The following is a 19840-nucleotide window of genomic DNA, read 5'->3' on the forward strand; positions in this document are numbered from 1 at the left end:
TTGGCTGGGAGTTAGGCAGCGTCACACACTGCCAAGATGGCGACGGCCGACTTTGAGCTTCAAAACCGCTCTTCAGAAACCAACGGGTGACGTCATGGTAACTATGGTTTGAACCTCCGTTTAGTCTCTTGCTCTACATGATCACATACTCTGTTTCAATGCAGCTGAATTCAATATACTGTTGTTCTTATTTACATATTTTATCTCTTTCTGTCGTCAGACATCAGAGGATGTGTGAAATTTGATCACAGTTCATAAATACTAAACACTAACCAGCAGTCATTAAACCGAAATGCCGCACTGCAGATAGTCGTTATTTAATGATCACATCATCATCATCTGACAAAACAAATAAAAATCCAGGTTGATGGCAGCAGCAGCAGCAGCTGTGCAGTGAGATCAGCTCGATTGATATTTAAAATGAGACATTAGTAAATGAGGCAGCAAAGGGTTGTCATATTCAAGTACAGCCTCAAGCATCTAAACGAGCTGCAAGATGTGTATTAAATATGCTGTAAAACAAGATAAAGCTACACGAGTGTGATTAATGTGAGTGTTTGTTACAACCTAACATTATATCTACAGCCAGGAGATGCTGTTACAGGAAAGATTTAAATTTATCCTTCCTGGATTACATGTTTCATTAATTCTTGGTACCGTAAATTTCAGACTGCAGTTTAGTAACAGAGATTGTTTTACTACAACTAAGTCATGTGACTGTAAACCTCTCTTACTTTGAGCCATGTATGTCACCAACATGTGTTCTATGAGCTATTCTTAATCTGAGTGTTGGATGTGTTCAACCGAATCACAGAACAGCAGTGGAAACATAATAAGACTAATGACACGACCACCTGTCGCTTTACATTTGATGGTATGAACGTGAAGCACTTCCTGTTACAAACTCTCTCAGTACTGTGTGACAACATTTAGTTTTTAACACTGCAGTTGGTGACTGACGTACAAATTTACATAACTATATTACCAGGACTGTGGTCCCATGTAAGCAGTGAGGAAGTGCATTGAACAAATCAATGATTGGATGTGCCAGAATGTTCTTCAATTAAAGATAAAACTGCAATAATTGTTTTTGGAGCGAAGGAAGAACGATTAAAAGTCAGCGCTCAGCTTCAATCTGAATATTAAAACTACAAACCGGGCCAGAAGTCTTAGTGCAGTCATGGACTCAGACCTGAATTTTAACAGCCACATTAAGACAATTACAAATCAGCCTACTATCACCTGAAGAATATATCAAGAATTAAAGGCCTCATGTCTCAGCGGGATTTGGAAAGTCTTGTCCATGTGTTTATCTTCAGTAGACTGGACCCTCTAAAGTTGATGAGACAGTCCTCACTGAGACCAGGAGAGAGGATCACATCCCTCCAGTTCTCAGGTCTCAGATCAGCAGGTTGGATCTTCTAAACTTTAGGTGCAAATACACTGAAAGCTGTCGCCAGTTATTGATTGTCGATTGGGAGGAAACAGCAGTCCTGTGATCTGAGAAATTATAGTAAATTCATAATAAATGTCATAATTTATCTCTTTTATTTAGTTTTATGTGGCCTACCAGTTAATACTTTGGTGGAAAAATGAAGCATAAATTGCTTCATCTTCACTAACTGCCAACACATACTGGCCTGTCCTGGACTCTTACTGGAAACCAGAAAAACTCCAAAGTTCAGTATGTTCAGAGGTCACAACTTGTTTCTGCTGCCTTCAAGTGGCCAAAAAAATCAGTTCTATGGAAAGATTACAGTCATGATTAAAATAAAAGAATAAATGTCGAGCTACGTTACATCCTCACAATGATCAATGTCATTAAAGGTAGAAAACACAGTTGTTTCCACCTGTAAAGGTTTTAGATATATTTTGTAAAAAGCATATTCAACTGATTGACCTTTGCCTCATCCTTATCCTCATCCTCATCCTCCAGCTCTTGTCTCAGTGTGACAGATTGATGACGGCCGTGTCACCAGACACACAGCTGTGATGTGAAGGCTTACTAGAGCTGCTTTTAAAGCTTGTCAACTGACACCTGAGTGTTTAACAGGCAGAGAGAGCAGCATTCAAACCAATGAGAAAGGTTTCCAGAGAAACATGTGTCTCCATGGTGATCTGAGGGCTCCAGCTAGTAAAGCTGAGAAGTCTGAACCACATGGCTGCATCTCTTCTTCTTGTACTCCCATGAGGGTGATTTTGATCTTTATGTGCAGGACAAAGATGCTGCAACACGTCTCAAGGAAGATGTTTACAGGACCTCCAGGACCTGAGCACGCTTCAGTTCAGCTGTGCAGCGTATAAAAACATACCGATGGACAAAGTCTATGGTTTCACAGAGGCACCCAGGCAGTAGTAAAACTAAAAGGAAGAGGGCAGTAAGGTGGGGTTTAAAATGGGAGCTGAGTGCTCTGTGTCAGCTTATGTAAGTGTACCAGCCTCTGGTGGACTCGGCTTAGTCAACCAGAGGGTGGACAGGAGGACGGGAGGAGGACGAGGTCGACCGGTGCAACCTTCTGCATGAGCGCTCTGCTACACAACGCATTTGGAAACTCTTTCAGGTGGAGAGTTCATATGTGTGTGTATGTATGTATGTGTGTATGTGTATGTGTGTGTGTGTGTGTGTGTGTGTAGGCTTGAAAGAAAAGTCATTTTACAAAAAAGTAGTCGAAATTCACTCTGTTTCTCGCCCAAAGTACTGGTCGCTTTAATAATTCAATGCCATATGGGATTCTGGGAACATGAAGCAGCAGATATGCTAGACAGAGAAGAGTCTATCTGCAGACCACAGACTACACAACACATCATCTTCACTACATGACCCCCTGCATGACTACATAACCTTAACCATCTCACTCCTCATACCTAAACCTAACCATTTTGTGTAATACTGTAGATGTGTCATATTGATGGACCTACTTAGCTGGACCTAGGGAAAGATCACTTGGAAAGTGGTCGTGGTCGTCTCCTGTAGCAGTCCAACCATCTATTTATCTAGACATTCACCAAACCCGTCACCTCTGAATAAGAACATTTGTATATATAGACATCATCAGTCTCTTGGCATCTATTTCAGATGTTGTGGAAGTTCTATAGAAGTCTATCAGACTAACCTTCATGTTGAAAAATGATGCTAACAGGCACGCAGTGCATTGAAAAGTTATGCCGAGGGGCGTTTGACCCCCCTGGGAATGAGAGTGGCCTGGCGGGATGGATGGAGGGTTTTTTTTTCCTTCAAAGCACTGAGCTCCATTTTCAGTGATGGAGAGCAAGATGAAAACAGAACAAAAAAGGCACTTACAAAACTGCTGTAGCTACAAGTCATGGACAGACAGCGTTTAGCTAACAGGGATTTTGAAGAGCAAAGACCAAACCAGCATCTCATGGGTCCAAAGTGACGTTTGCAGGTTTGTTAACATGCTGTTTAATGTGCTGAGCTGTTAATTATCTATCTAGCCTGCTAACTGATGTTAGCGGTGAACTTTTCCCTGGTGAATCTTTGTCTGGTGGCTCGTTCAACAAGCTAAGCTGCAGGACAAGACGTGTGTTCATGTTTGTAAGTTTAGATAAGAAGGAGACTTTAGCAGGAAAGCTAATGTGGGTTGTTGTTGTGTAGCAGGATGCAATCAGGCTCAGTGTGACCGTCTGCTCTGCTGATGGTAGAACAACAAGATCACTTTATGAAGATTTAATTTGATGTATTAAGCTACATAAGTGGAGAACTGATGGTATACTTGGCTTCTGTAACTCAATGCAAACTCTGAAAATACATGAAAGGTTTTGTGCGCTAAGAAAAAACCACAGCCCCCATTAAAAGAACTACAAGTTTAATTTCAGTTACTGGCTCACATATCATTGTCTTATTTTCTTTTAAACTCTTAAACACTAATATGAGCCTAAAAATCCAGTATATACAATGTAAGAAATGTTAAACTTTAGGACTCTTGTTGCGTTTTTCTCTAACGCCACCATCTGGCCAATATTCCACCTTTGCCAGTAAGTTACAGTAACACCGAATCTAACAGGCAGTTTGCAGATTGTAATTTTCTGAAGCTTTCTTTCCCTTTAATTCAACAACTGAACTGTGAGCTTTTCAAATCCAGTCTGTGCAGCACTAATCTCTCTCCACACTCCTTAAACACTCCAGATCAAGAGAAAAATTTATTTGCATGAAAATGTAGTGACTGTTAACCTCCTAAAGTGAGATTACTTTTTCATCACTAGTGGTGCTTTTTTTATATATAAAATAAATGGCAGACGAGATTTAATCCTGACACGTTGATATTTTTCATCACTGCAGATTATTTCTTCCTAATAAAAGCTAGCAGAAGTAGACATAACTCATCATCAAGTATCCTCAAGATACATATTTTTCATTTTAATATATATTAAAATGAGGCTATAATTTGTTTTTTTTTTTTTAGATAAACACATCCATCACATTTAAGTACTGTAAGAGGGCACAAGAAAGAAAACAACAAAAGAAGAGCGTGAACTCACCTCACACTCTGTGCTGCAGTTTTCTGTAGTTTCTCTCCCGTCATTTTTTATTTTATTCTGAAAGTGTTGACCTCTGATATAAGAAAGCAGAACAAGGACTGGCTTGTTGCATGCTTCACCTTGAGAAGAAGAAGAAGAAGAAGAAAAATCTGAGGAAGGTATGAAATATGTGACAGCAGAGAAAACTCGCAGCACAGTAACGAGCTCTGCAATGATTTTTCTTTTTTTTTTTTTTTTTGCCCTGACAACATCGATTCGAAGTTTTAAAGATCAAAAGCTGGAGTCACTCTGTGGGTTCTCTCTTCATTGAGGCCTCAAGTGTTTCCAGGAGAAAGAAAAGTTCTGCAGAAATTTGTAGAAGGTAAAATCATACAGTAAACTACAGAAAAAGAAGAATGGCAATCTGTTTTCTAAAAGCTCCAAATAAACGAGGCTGTTTTGTTGTTTTCAGACTCAGTTGAATTCAGACAAACTGAGAAAACATTCTTTTTCAAATTCCAGCAGATTGAGGCAATTCATCACTGACTTAACACTGTATTTGTGGGGAAATTATGACAAAGCTGGAGGTGCTGCTATCAGCGGTTTAGCTTAAACTGCTTCTAAAGATGAGACAGCAGTGCTGAACGGAGAACGATGTGTTTACTGACACAAGAAATAAAACGAGGATAATAAGCAGATCCTTAATAAGAACGCTTTCAAACCTGCAGATGGTTTGCTGCGGTCTGTATCAGTGGACGATACAGAAAGACAAAGATAAACCAAATTAGTTTTATCATGCTGATGTCATCACATTTCATGGCAGGACTCGATACATGATGAAGATCAAACCATTATCAGTGCTTGAAAGAATCAATCACAGTTCCCACAAAAACACTGTGTCCAAAAATGTCTCTTGTCTTGTCTCTTAGTTGCACAACAGACACTCTTATTTCTTGATTTTCGTCTGTCACGTCTGGACATTTGTGATTACATTCATTTACTTTTTCTGTGGTCTATCAAACTTGTTGCTTAAATGTCAATAAAAAACATATCACATCCCTCTGGTGCAACATCCACAGGCCTGTAAGCACCACATAAAAGAAGCTGTGATGCAGGCACTGAACAGTAGTAAGCAGGGGTGTAACGATACACACACAAAATTCACAGTTCTGTATGTATCTAAATTTTGGGGTCATGGTTTGGTGCGTTATCTGTACAGCAGGAAAAACAGAAAGATTAGAAAATAATATTTTGGTCCTTTTATTTTGAAAAAATGTAACCATCCAACGATGGCTCATTGAACAAAACTATTACTGACACAGTTTAGTTGTGCTGCAGCAGAAAAGGAAAACAACCTTTCTATTTCTTGCAGAGAGTCAGAACACCTGCTGACAGCTGTTTTATGATGATTTATGGTCACTCAGAGGCTTTTACAACGTGCTGTCTGACCACACTGGAAGTCAAATGTGTTTATAGTCGTCCAAACGGCTTCACAGATGACTGTCACAGAGAGGGACGTGGTATTGTTTAAATACAAGTATCACTGCACATATTCTAATAATAGTGTTGCACTCCGACGGAAACAGCTACATGGTAACCAGGCTAGCTTGGCTAAGCTGGCTAGCATACATCCATGGTATGCTATAGCTAAGTGGTAACCTGTCAAAACGTTCCAGGTGGAACTTGCGCTCTAGAATTATTGTTCTGTATGTCGGAGTAAGTGGATTATTAATGTATTTTGACTGTAATTGTTTGGGGCATTGAACTGAGGAAAGTCGCTCACTGAACCAAACATCCTGTACCAAATGGTTCGGGACAAATACATGTACTGTTAAGCTCCAGTAGTAAGTGAGCACAAGGTTGAGTTTGTAGCCGACTGTATGACACACACATGACCTCAGAGTGATTTAATGTGAACTGGCAGATCAGTGAAGCCTCTCTGGCAGGAAGCCCTCACCTGTGCAGCAGCAGCAGAAGCAGAGAAAAACACACCGCACACACACACTTCTCAGTCCAGAATCAGCCGGGTGGTGTGTATGCAGCGGGACAGAGAGGACAGAGTTAGACCGAACACATCTCTACATGTGGATCACCGTCCCTCCCTCTGCTCCACCGCAGGCCGTTATCCTCTGAGAGGAGCTCATTTGAACGAACCAGATGAAGACAAACAGAAGGAGGAGAGGAAGCAGTCATGATTCTCGTTAATCCTGCTGCGATGCCTGGCGCTCGCTCAGGTCTGCAGATCGCTCGCCAGAGCAGCACAACGGACGGTTCTAAAGAAATATTTTAATTTTGTGTAACTTTATAATTCCCTCAACTATTAATATTTGCAAAACAGAAGTGTACACACATTAATTAGCATTTTCTCTTTTTGAATTTTGGAAATCTCGGTTCAAATTTGTGCTACATTTGGATGGAAACCTGACATGACCTGAAGTGTTATCTACCATGAATGTGTTCTTGCATGTACGTGATTGGTCAGTGCAGCCTCGTGCTCTTGTGGAGTGCAATGATACATCGTACTTTAGACTTTCATTACGTCATTACTACACTTTTACTGCCTCTAGCTGTTCAAATAACGTCAGTCTTTGGAAATTTCCTTGCAGGTGGTCCACTTTATTTGTTTTTTTTGTTATTCTCTCTTCCTCTCGCTCAGTTGACAGACGTCATTCACAGCAGAAACTGTTGACTGCTAAATTACATCTATTCAGAAACACTAATTGCTATGGTTGGTTGCCATGGAGCCCCAGTGACCTCATGACTGCAGCGGTCGAGTCAGCGAGAGAGACAGAGAGTGATGCTCATTACGGTTGTGATTTGGACAAGGGCATACGAGTATTTACACTTAGAAAGAAAGAAACACTGAGAAATACAAGAAGCCCTCCAGATCCTCTGCTGCTCTCCTCCTGTTGCATTTGAATTTATTTGATTCTCGATTCTCATCTCGATCTCGTTTCCCTCCCTCCTCGTGTTTTCCGGCTCTTCATTTCCTCTCCTCTCACAGCTGGACGTGCCTCTTCAGTCTTGGTGGTTTTTGATGAATTACCTCCTGACGCCGACGCATGTCTGAGCACCTGTAAATAAATAAGTTCAGGCTCCAGAGCAATGTGAGCAAAAGCCAATTTCTTTTTCTTTTGTTTTGTTTTGTTTGTGTGTGTGTGAGGACAGACAGCTGTTAATGGATATTAATATAATAAAAATCAAAGAACAAGAGTCAGAGGGACAGTAGAGAAACAAAGTGTATGAAAGACACACTGTTCCTCTCTAAAATCTTATATTATTAATATTTTACTGGATTCATTTCCAGGATTTATGTTTCCTAATTATCTTCATGAACATGAGCAGATATGAGCTGCTGTTGTAGAAATGTAGAACTCTTATAATATTTAGATTTTTTTTAATGTTCTCATATCTGATTAATGCCCATGGCTGTTGGTGGGATTCAAACCTGGAAAAACTCACTGCTGCCTTATAGGTTAAAACAGAGTCGTTTTAAACATTTAATACCAGGACACACACACACACACACACACACACACACACACACACATAAAAGTCTTTTTTTTAAGTCGGACTCGTAGACTGCAAAACTTAACTGCCAACATTTTAGGGCAACACTTTGGTCAGTTACCTTGTCAACAGTACATACTGGATCCCACCACATTTACCTTCAATCTCCAACTACATTCACTCTCCCACACATGCCTACAAATGCACACACACACACACACACACACACACACACACACACACACACACACACACACATCCTCCCTTTAGCTCCATCCTGCTGTTTCCCCACATCTGCAGCTCCAACTCCTCGCTGTTTTTTTTTTCTTCTTCTGAACTTTTTCTATTTAATGACATTATTTACTTACTTATTTTTCTGGCCTCTTATTTGACTATTCAGAATATAAACTCTAGTTTTATTTTAAATGCAGTAATGTGTAAGAGCTTGATGAGTGAATGTCATTTTGTGGTGTGTTGTATGCAGTTTCACAGGATACAGGACTCATTCTCTGGGCACCATGAATGTAAAGGGAATCCAGAAACCTGAGCGGTCCTATATGAAGCTTTATAAAGAGTCATCCTCTGGAGAAGATGAAAGCAACCTGCTGATTAGATTTACATATTTTCTGTGTACTAATTGAAATGATGAGCTGCCGGACGAGGGTTGAGAGGGGTCGCCGGAACAATTAGTAGTTATCCTCGTCAATAAGAGCTGTATTTGCATTTTAATAATACACCCCCGCTTATTAAAATATAAATAAATAAATAAAAACCAGTAGACCCGGCTTGTTTCCATGCTCACAGGTCATGATGCTATAAATATCTGCTGCTCTGGCCTCTAAATCAGCCTCCCGACAGACACACAGAGCCGGGATGACATTAGTGAAAGTTTAGACTAAAGTTAGAGAGCAGCTCCGTCTATTTCTGTTCCGAGCTGGATCAGTCTCCCATGTTTTTCCGGGCAGACTCGAGGTGTCCGTAACACCCCCAAAATAAAGAACCATCCAGATATTTAAACATTTCTCCCTTTAAATATAAATATCATATAGCTCCATCCACACTCAGTCATCCCCAAAATAGATTTCAGTGTCTTGAAACATGAAGATCAGAGGTGTAGTGGTGCGTAAACACACAGGTATACATCATGAATCCACCTCTGGGTGAGATGATTTACTGTACACCTGCCTAGAAATAGACACATAAATGTTAAGTTTGGCTGCAGGCAATCATGTTACAGTCTTTCGTGTCATCGGTGGCGTTAACTGCGCTTCAGAGCGCTTTTGTTCTCTGACTTTAAAGAATATTTTAACAGCAGGTTAAGAAGAAGTGTTTTGCTGCCATCTCTGGTTGAAAGTTTCAAGCCTGTTTCACCTCCAATCCATGAATTTTAATCATTAAAATGCTTCTCAAAAAAAAAACATTTTTCACTCTATTAAAAATCTTTCAGCACGTTTAATATGATTTGCCTTGATATTAGCTGCAACAGCTGTTCCTGCACCTGTCAGAATCCCAAAACTTCTGCTTCCTTCTTTCAGCTTTTCATCCTCTTGGTTGTGGTCAGATATTTGCTTTGTGTTGTGTCCCAGTTGTCCACCAGTTAAGACGCATGCAGCTTAAATGTAAGTTTCCTCTCATCTCTCTGCTGTCGCTGTCTAATAAAGTCATAAAATGCCTCCCAAATAAAGAAATGTGCTTAGTTGCACCTGTAACCACACACAACAGTGTCGCCATGGTTACATCACTGCAGCCAGGTGTTGTTTGTCCAGGAAAATCCTTCTCTATTGTTTTTTATTCTTAATGATCTTACTTGACTATTTAAATTTTTTGTTTGTTTGTTTTTTTTTGGTGAAAATACAGAGTTTATAATAGTGAGTTTATTCCAGTTTCTGGATCTTCTTTATTCATGATACTTCAGTTCCACACAATAGTTTTTGGATGTTAAAGGTAGATTTAGATGCCGGTTAATGAAACGACAGCAGCATAAAAATAATAACAGCTAACGTCCTATGACTTCATATTTTTACTATCATTTTTGTCTATGTGCTTATGTTATGATGTCACTGATATGCAAATTAGTGAGTGATGTCATCTAGCAACTTTTCGGGTAGGCTTTATCAACTTTCTACTGAAAACTGTTGGCAACACTGTGACATGAGCGCATCAGAAACAGCACCGAGTCAAAGGGTGAAGCACTGTTTTCAGGACAAAGTTACACATAACACGCCAAGCTACTTTATTAAAAAGAAAGAGGCGATGATGAGACAAACATAACGTTAGATAACGCTACGCTGCAGCCACAGCATATATGTATTCAGATCCTGAAAGCAGCAACACTGCAATATAAATATACTCCATTACAAGTAAAAGTCATACATTGAACATGTCAGCAGAATAAAGTATCAAAAGTAAAAGTAAACTGCTCATAATTCAGCAACAATGCTCCCTGTAAGTGTTATATTATACAGTTGTGGAGGAATCATTTTAATGTGTGCTGGTTGAGGTGGAGCTACTTTTTTGCATCATATTTCATAAAGTAGTCATATTTTATATATGACATCTTAGTCCTTAGTGTGATAAATATATATACTGTGAATTAGAAGTATGAAGCCAAATCAGAAACACAAATACCTCAGTGTGTGAATGTCCTTTCATAAACAGGCTAAAAATACCCCGAGTCATAGTCACAGCTTATTAGCAGTGGCTTTCATTTAATTACAAACACCCACCATTTGATTAACACCTGTTTTTTTTCCTCTATAATGAGAAAACTGAGCAGTTAAAATAAGCAACAACCAACTACTGCAAACTCAATATAGCGAGAACAGAGGAGCTGCATCATTAATCTCCATCGAGTTAAGTTTCCCTCCGTTTGGCTCTCTGTGCTGAACTACAGTGACCGTTAGGAGAGACAAAAAAAACAAGCTGTAGTACTTACTGTGCATATTTCTCCATATGCATCACCTGCTCTTTATTAAAACACCTGCTAGGAAACAAGAGAAGGAGAAATTCTGGTTCTTTCTCTGGAAATAATGACCAGTAATTGGTGATTACACGTTGAAGGGTAAGAGAAGGTCAGGAGATGATGATTCACCTCTGACGTTCATCATCATCATCATGATCCAGAGAGAGAGGAAGGTGGTGTTGGTGGAGGGTCGGAGTCGATCCAACCCCAACTCTGAAAACCCCCCCGGAGCTGCCTTCCCCATTTAGGGAGACTTTGAAGGGGGAAGGCTGTTTGGAAATGGCTTCGGCTTTGATGCAAAGCTCTGTGGATTTGTGTCAAATTGGGCCACGGTGATGCGGCTTCTCACACAGGCGTCCATCTTAAGGGGAGGGAGAGCTCACACACACACACACACACACACACACACACACACACACACACACACACACACACTGGAGGCTCGGCGATTTATCTTATCTGCTGCTCTAATGAGTGAAATGTGGTTTATCCTCCTCTGAAACGCCATTTAGTCTGGCTGCGACGCTGGGAAAAGGGCCTCGGAGGAGAGAAGAAGGAGCCCGGCCTGCCGCCGCAGTCACACAGGGATGAGATATAAAAGCAGGGCTACGTAAGGTCATATGGAGCTTTAACAGAGACACACACACACACACACACACACACACACACACACAGTCGTAGCATTATGATGGCATGTCCTATTTGCTCAGCTGTAGGGTAAGTGTCTCTCTCTCTCTCTCTCTAAAGGGCCGCGGCTCCCAGAGGGGGAAATGCGTCACTCCTTCACTACAGAGAGAAAGAGAGAGAGATAGGGATGAGTTGGTTGCAAAGGGAAAATGGTAAAAAACAGCTAGTTGAGACATGACAGAGGAGGAAGAGGAGGGCATCCTGTTCGGGTTCAAACAGTCGAGTAGCAGCTGAAATGCCAAATGCCTGAAAGCATCTTTCTCTCTATTCAGTTCAATGCGATAAAGCTTTATTTGCATGATGTTTTAATCATAAATAACGTCACCAAAGCATAAACATAAGTCACATCGATTTCATGTATGTAGCCCGGAAGTCCCAGATTAGCTTCAAAACAGCAAATAACGCAAAATTATCATGAATTTCATGAGATTCGCGAGATGGGAAAAGACTGATATTCCAAGAGAGATTATTTATTTTGTGCAAAATGGACAAAAGGTTTAATGTATTTAGTGGAATGAGGAAGGTGAAAGGTGGTTCGCCCCTCTCTCACCTTCACTCCTTAAAATCTCATTTACCTCCTGCAGTTTGCTTTGCCAGTCATGAATAATTATATGCAAATTGCAAATGTAGAGCTGCATTTAGATTTGCTGTTCGTAATATATAATATAGGTGATGTGGATGTCAGTGTATCTGAAAGACAGACATTTTTAAATAAAATCTAAGTGTCAAAATGGTGTGTTTATGGATACTAGAGCTGCAGTATTGATACCTGCAGCACTCTTATCAATACGCTACCTTAATTTATAACTAGGTGCACCAAAGCTTAATGTGCCCTTTATGCATTTATTTGATCCAAACTGCAAATTGCAAAACAGGTGACACAACAGACGTAAAACGTTCAGTATGTCAAACATTTAGGGGTAAAGTAATGTTGTTCACAGCAGGAAGATGAACCACACAGCCAGCTGCGCTCAAGTTAATGTTAGCGGTTAAACTTTAGCCGGTGTGTTAGCATTTAAAGTTTAGCTAGCACCATAACTTTCTAAAGTTAATGTGGGTGTTTGTACAGCCTGCTCTTCAGAGCCGAACGTTAAACAAGTAAATATTGTTCATATACTGATAGCAGTACTGGATGCTGCTGGAGTTTATCTGTAATACCGGGCTGTGAAGTCAATTTAACATAGTGGCCAACTTCTGGTCCATGACGTGACGCACATTGGCCCAAAAAGCATTTTCCCCACACACAATCACTGGAGAAGTGGCGGCTGTAAAACTGTGAATAAATGTTTCTGAGTGAAATGATTCATTTTATTATCAGATTGATCCATTCAGTCTGATAACATTTGGAAAGTCTATAAGAGCTGCACGATCTGCACGGAGAGCCGACTGGAAATTACCCGGCTCGGCCAGCAGAGGTCTCTACTGAGCATGCTCAATGGGCTCAACGACCAAGAAGCAACATCCTGATCATTTCATCACTTTCATAGGAATGAACTGGGCGCCATCTTTGCGTCTGGTATCTAGTCCTGCTTGATACATTCATCTGGTAATATAGTCCTGAAAGTTTAATACCAGTCCTCACTTTCCATCTCTACACATCACATGTTATCGCCGGCTGTAAACTGGGTCTAAAGTGTCAACTGAGAAGAAAACATTTCATTTTTTCAGAAATAATTACTTGCACTATATTTTCATACAGAAATGTAGCATTCAACTGCTTTTTCAGTGTTATGGCTCCTGTTTTATTCTAGTTTAAGCTCTGGATAACTATGCAAGGAAGCAAAACTTTGTGTATCATGGTTTATACAAGTAAAGATGAGATGTCCCGCTGTCTGATGAGCAGCTCTATATTCTTCTACAAACAAAGGGAAGGAAAGACTGGAACACTGGGGTATAAATATGTGAAAAATCCCACCTGATGATTAACTTTATTAACCTTGGCTGTGGTCAAGAGGTCAGTGTGAGTCCTCCACAGGCTCAACAGCAGCCGGTAATTTAATTAGTTTGTGTGAGAGTGTGACGGCGGTGACAGAGAGACGGAGCGAGGTGGAGGAGTCGAGAGATGAAGGACTCCTCATTCATCTAATTTCCTCACTCCCCTTGCTTTATAAGCCTTTTCCACTTATTACTACGTCCATAGAGAACATTATATAAACACATCAGCCCTGCACATCCATAGGCAGCCTGCACACAGTCCAAAGAGACCGCGGTGAGTCACCGTGTCTGAGGCATCTGTCATTCAGAGTCCGATCTGACATCAGCTGTCAGAATAAACGGTGATTGGACGGCCAGGGGAGCCTTGACTTCTGAGTGACTCTGCAGGAAGCAATCTCGATAACATTTCAGAAAATATGACATCATTCTCAGAGTTAGATGAGAAGAGAGATATCAGTTTCCTCTTTGTTTGTCCTGCACAGAAATACTTCCAGAGCAGGTTTATCTTCAGCTCAGCACAAAGACTGGAATAAATAAAACCCAGGATGTAAAAAAAAGCAGATTATTCTCGTTAATATCAGTCAGTATCACTGGGTTAGCTTTACCTAGTAGCAATCTGTTATCTTGACCCAGTGTTACGAACAACAAGCTTCAGCTAAAAACTGGTACAAATGTATTGTTTCTTGTACAAAACTATACACATATAACATTCATCAGATACACAAGTAATTAACAATCAATAACAAACCGTGACATGTAAGTTTTAGAGGTCTGGTAGAACTCTAATATACTTGCATTTAATGATGTGTTTCCATTTACATAACGGCTGCCACACATATCATGTGTCCTTTCCATGGATGTAGAACAGAAACTGGATACCAAACCCAAACATGGTGCCCGTTTACACAAATTTGGCAGATGCTAAATGCTTTCTGCCCTGCAGGGGATTTAGTTCCTTGAAGCTCTCAGGGAAGACATTACTATGAGAAAGAGAAAGTTTCTCTATGCACAATGTGCACTGCAGTGCAAATACTCTGATAACTGCAAGATGAACATATCGATGGCTGAAGAGCAAAACCTCCCATCTGAAAAATGCACTTTTTTGAAAAAACCTTTTAAAGAAAAACTTGTTTTGTTGCAGAATGCTATTTGTTAAGGATACCCAATACATAATACACTGTTTTTGGACTATATTACTGTGTTATGTGGTATTGTTTATGGTTTGTATGGTTATTACGGTATTGTTGTTATAGTCCAAACACAGTGTATTATGTATTGGGTATCCTTAACAAATAGCATTCTGCAAGAAAACAGCAAGTTTTTTTTCAGTTTTCTCAAAAAAGTGCATTTTTCAGAAAGGAGGTTTTGCTCTTCGGCCATCGATATAATCAGAAACAGTCAAACTAGCGGCTCTGTGAGGCCGTGCTTGAGCTAAATGCTAACACCAGCATGCTAACATGCTAACACAGTGATGATTCTAGTAAATTCCTGTTTGGCAGGTATAATGTTCACCATGTTCACCGTGCTGGTTTAGTGTGGTGGTTTTGCTAATTAGCACTAAACTAAAGTACTGATGAGGCTGATTGTTTAGTTAGTTTTGCAGGTAGGTCATAAATAAATTATTAGACAAATTACCGCAAAAGTCAAATACAAAAGTTAAGTAGTTAGCTTAGTCACTTAGCAGCTAACAGCACAGTTTGAGTTGTTGGAAGGTACATTTGATAGAGATGGACAGACTGTTAAGTCAGACTGTTAAGTCTCAGTAAAGTTATTTAACAAGTTATGTAATTAGTGTGTCTGTTGGGTCAATAGTACTGTGATCATCTGTTTGATGATATGTTTCATTAGCATCGGGCAGCAGAGCAGCATACCAGTATGTCCCGACCTCGCCGAACCCTCACAGGATCCAGCAGCTCTTCCAAAAAACAGGGTCTGCCCACTCATGTGGCTCCGTGTGAGCTTTATCCCCCCTCTGCATGAAGACACTGACAGACTCTTTCATCAGCTGACATTAGATCCTGCTCATGATGAAAGGCCAGAACTAGCGCTAGCTGAAAATAGCACAGCTCCAATTAGCCCGCCGTTGCCCCGCTTTAGAACAACTGTGTCAGAGAGAATGAGATTTGCTGCCAAGTTGGGACCCTGTCATGTCCTGCTAATGAAAAACCATGCGCCACAATATTTTAAAAGACAAAGGTCAGACTGCGGAGTCAATTAGAAATGGGACAAATATTTGAGCACAGGCTCTGCAGAGGCCAGTTACAGTCTGAAATACAATCAGAGGGATTTGAATCTTAAAATAAAGTGAAACTGTGCTGAGTGTCTGTCGGGGAATCAAAGGTAGAATGATAGAAGATGATAGAAAAGATGGTGAATCGTAGTGCTATGATGTAAATGAAAGCAGAGACACGTCATCAGCTCGTCATCCACCTGCAGCAAACAAGTGCGCTTTAAACTTTATTCAAAAAACTGCACTTACAAACTGTCACGGCGGCCAGTGTATTCTGTGTCATTTCATGTTTTTTTCTTATTGTTTGGTTTGCAGTCGTGGGTCGTAGCTGTCACACACACTGTGAGAGTTTTGCCTCAGGATGTCTTTGGTCACAAAGCTCAGAGACATCATAGTGAACGAGTCTCATGGTGAGCTCTAGGACACCGTTTTGGATTGGAGACCAGATTTCTCCACATTCTTCTCAGAAGGCCCAAAATCATACAGTATAAAAGGACCTTAAGGTTAGCCTAACCCTATAGACCAGACTCATACACTCATTTTGAAGCCAAACATCCGTTCAGGGTAGAAAAAACACTCAGTGGTTTAGGATAAAGAACCAAAAAAGAGGTAACAGTGAACTGCACATCCAGTTTGGCTCCTGAAGGCTGGAAGGGTCAAACCTCATACAGACCGTTCTATGTTAGATGTTTATTATTGAAACCACAGCCACAGTTAGAATGAAAAACAATCTATTTTTCCTGCTGGAGAGCTTATCCCTGTCTGATTGTCATCATCCATAAAAAGAGTCTGTACTCTTCTGAACATGAAGGCTGCATCGCCGAGTAAGGAGATGAAAATAGCTTGTTCTGATCTGGTCTGAGCAGGTCAAATAACACTGAAATAACACTGTTTCATCATATCTCTGCATGCTATGGCTCAGGCTCAGTTCACACAGTGAGTCATCACAGTAACTAAATACCAAACTGGTGCACACTAGCAAAAAAAAATAATAATCAGTGTGTACCCAATGAGCTTGCTGGAACAAAGCTCTGTCAGCTGTCAAATAGTGAGACAGTTCCAGATTTGGTGTATCATCGCTGTCTAACTGTCACTGTTATCTCATGTTCATAACAGAAAATTATTTATTAAATAAAACCCTCTGTTGCTTTTTGGATGATTACGGGGTTGTTTTCTTTCAAATCAGACAACTGGGTAAAGCAATAAGCCATGTGAGGTTGTAGTTTACACTGATCAGATATCACGGTAAACCTCGGTGGATTATTGCTTCTATAAAAAGGTTACATCTAGCTGGGAAGGTTTCATCAAATAAACACACAGCAACAAAAAAACACAATCATTTATTGAGAACAAAATCATTCTTCCACCAAGTAGTGTACTTCTTCAGCGACATTAAGCAGAATGGTTGCCAAGCAACACACAGAAAAATGTAGAAAGCATGTAGTGGTTAAACGCCGCACGTTGGCCGACTGCTGAAACCAAAAAGGGTTTCCAACTTTCACAGTGGCATAAAACTGACGGAGAGCCTGGTTTATCTCCATTTTGGTGATTGTTTGTGATTAAAATCAATAGCCAGTCAACAGCCAATGGACCACATCGTCTCTTTTAAAGGTCCCGACTTTGTTTCCTAACTTTTTTTTCCAGCTCTTCAGTTTCTCTCTCATTAATTTCAGTGTGTCTCCTTTCTTTTTTTTTTTTTTAATCTTCCTCCTCTATCCTCTCCATCTCTTTCCACCCACTACTCATCCACACATAGACCAGCCGGGAAATTCACACCAAAATCTGACATTTTGAAACTATTTGTTTAGGTGACCAATTGGCGCAGTAATACTGTTGTAATGCAGCCACAGGTGTGTGTTTAGAGAGTATTTTACAGCTTTGAACGCAGATGAGCCAATCGTAATCAAGGACTGGAACTATCTGGTGACATCGATCTAAATAGTGTCATTGAACGGCTCAGTCTCTCATCCAAAACAATGTTTTTATAGCTTGATCATTCATAAATATATTATTATTTCAGTGAAGTTTACATGTGGTTTCTAAGTTGAACTCCAGGTAACTGCACCATCCAGAATTCAGAATTTATTTTGTCTGTCGCCTAAATTCAGGCCATTATGGTAATTAAAATACACACTAAATGGGATAAAGTATGTATCATATTGACAGGAACCAAACAGATATGAGACAACGTTCTGCTAATAATGAAGATGCAGGAATAGTCAAAAACATGATATTTTAATAAAGAAAAAAAAACCTGGAATACTGTGACTGAAAACCCAGAAGCAGCAGAACTCAGAGGATGACTGCCAGTTTGAGATATGTGAGCCAAAAATGACCTTCAAATGAAAGAAAGAAAGAAAAAGGCATCTCAGATAACAAACGTCTGGATCTTTCAGAGACGTTTCAAAACTTTGTTGTGAAGCTGCTCGTCATCTTACAGTTGTTTGCTGTTTGGCTCAGTGTGTTAATGGATCATCAACTGCAGCAGAAAACTGATCTGAGCAGGATATAAGCAGGTAAAAACACCATTCTGCAGAGTTTCAGACTACCAAACCATGCATTATGTGATATTTTTGTATCATAATGTTCTTACCACTGCTACTAGTGTGAACAGTCACTACCACTGTTCACACTATCACTGGGTGTGTAGCAATATAACCTTTTGGAGGGAAAGAAAAATAACATTTTGGAGGGAAAATGTGTGCTACTCTATGGAAGCTATGGAAGAGGATAAGAAACAACTGTTGTGTCTAACTCTGATCTACAACCATGAGAGAAAAAAGGAGAGGGAGGAGAGTATGGGTACATAAACTTCTAAACAATAGAGAGAAACAAGGCGAGTTCCAGCTGTTACAACAATTGAAAGGTCAGACAGGTTCAAGACCTACTCCGGGCTGTCTCCATCACAGCTCGACAGCCTCCTGCAAAGGCTTACCCCTTCCATTACAAAGACAGACAACAACTACCTCAAGGCAATTTCACCTGAGGAGCGCTTTGCTATCTGCTTGAAATGTTTGATATATCCTGCAGGTATATAGATTATATTCAACTTCTAATAATTGAGACAATATAGGAAACAGTCTGATCTTTTATTTAACCAAATTCAAGAACAGTGTTTCTAAATGTATGCCATATGTAATAGGCACATTTTTGGATGAACAAAAAACCCAAGTACCACCAACCCCTAGTTGCACCTTTCTAGTTAATGGACCAAATATGGCGTCACCCATGTCCCTTCTTGGACAACGATTGGCCTGAAGCCACATGACCATATATCCAACCCATCTTTGTAAATGTCCTCTTGGCTGATATGTGTCCGGTATTTAAATGGTGTTTGTAATGTGTTTTATGATGACCCTGATGAAGGCCACAAGCCAAAACGCATCAGTCAACTGATAAAGTTGTTTTTCATACTACAAGTGTTGCTGGAGTTCTCATCTTTCTAGACTGCACCTTGTGCCAGAGACCCTCACTCTGCATTTTAATCAAATTCAGAAATGGAAGGTTAAAAGGGAGAAAACAGCGTAGTGTAAAAAACATTCAACATAAAATCTGTGCAGGAAGGAACGGGCTGTTGCACATTGCCCAACATTCAGTAAACAGTGCTTCAACTTTACACCATGTTCTGAATCATAAAGGACTTCAAGTATTTTCATCCTGGCTGGGGCTGACTTTTGAGAATGAAGTGTTCTTAGAATTGGAAGTATGCTTATTACAAAATAATCGTGCTCATCCTTGGGCGCTGGCCCGGCCTGAATTGCATCCAATACTCTTTCCTCAAAAGACTCTTGGTCGTCCACAGCAGCAGAGAGACCTTCACCAAATATTTCAGCTCTGCAGCTGGAGAGGTTCCCTGGCAATACAATGCACCCTTTTTGAATTGAACAATTTGTGAATAAAACATTTTGTGCATTAAACAAATATCTCTTTTCAAAATGTACATTCTGGTTAACACTTTTATATTACTTAATATTAGTATTATTAGTTGAACTTTAAAAAAAACAGATTAGAATAGGAGTTGTCCTCTAAATAATTCT

The 19840-nt window shown here is 40.1% G+C and overlaps 1 long non-coding RNA gene across 1 annotated transcript; it reads right to left on the reverse strand.

Moving 5' to 3' along the window:
• Positions 1 to 10930: 10930 nt before the first annotated feature.
• LOC137189067 (uncharacterized) lies at positions 10931 to 15849 on the reverse strand. Its single transcript, XR_010929583.1, has 2 exons — positions 15445 to 15849; positions 10931 to 11737 (listed from the first exon to the last, which is right to left on the reverse strand). It is a non-coding gene; the product is annotated as an uncharacterized lncRNA (long non-coding RNA).
• Positions 15850 to 19840: the final 3991 nt, after the last annotated feature.

Source organism: Thunnus thynnus, chromosome 1 (assembly GCF_963924715.1).
Source record: "Thunnus thynnus chromosome 1, fThuThy2.1, whole genome shotgun sequence".
Classification (NCBI taxonomy): domain Eukaryota; kingdom Metazoa; phylum Chordata; class Actinopteri; order Scombriformes; family Scombridae; genus Thunnus; species Thunnus thynnus.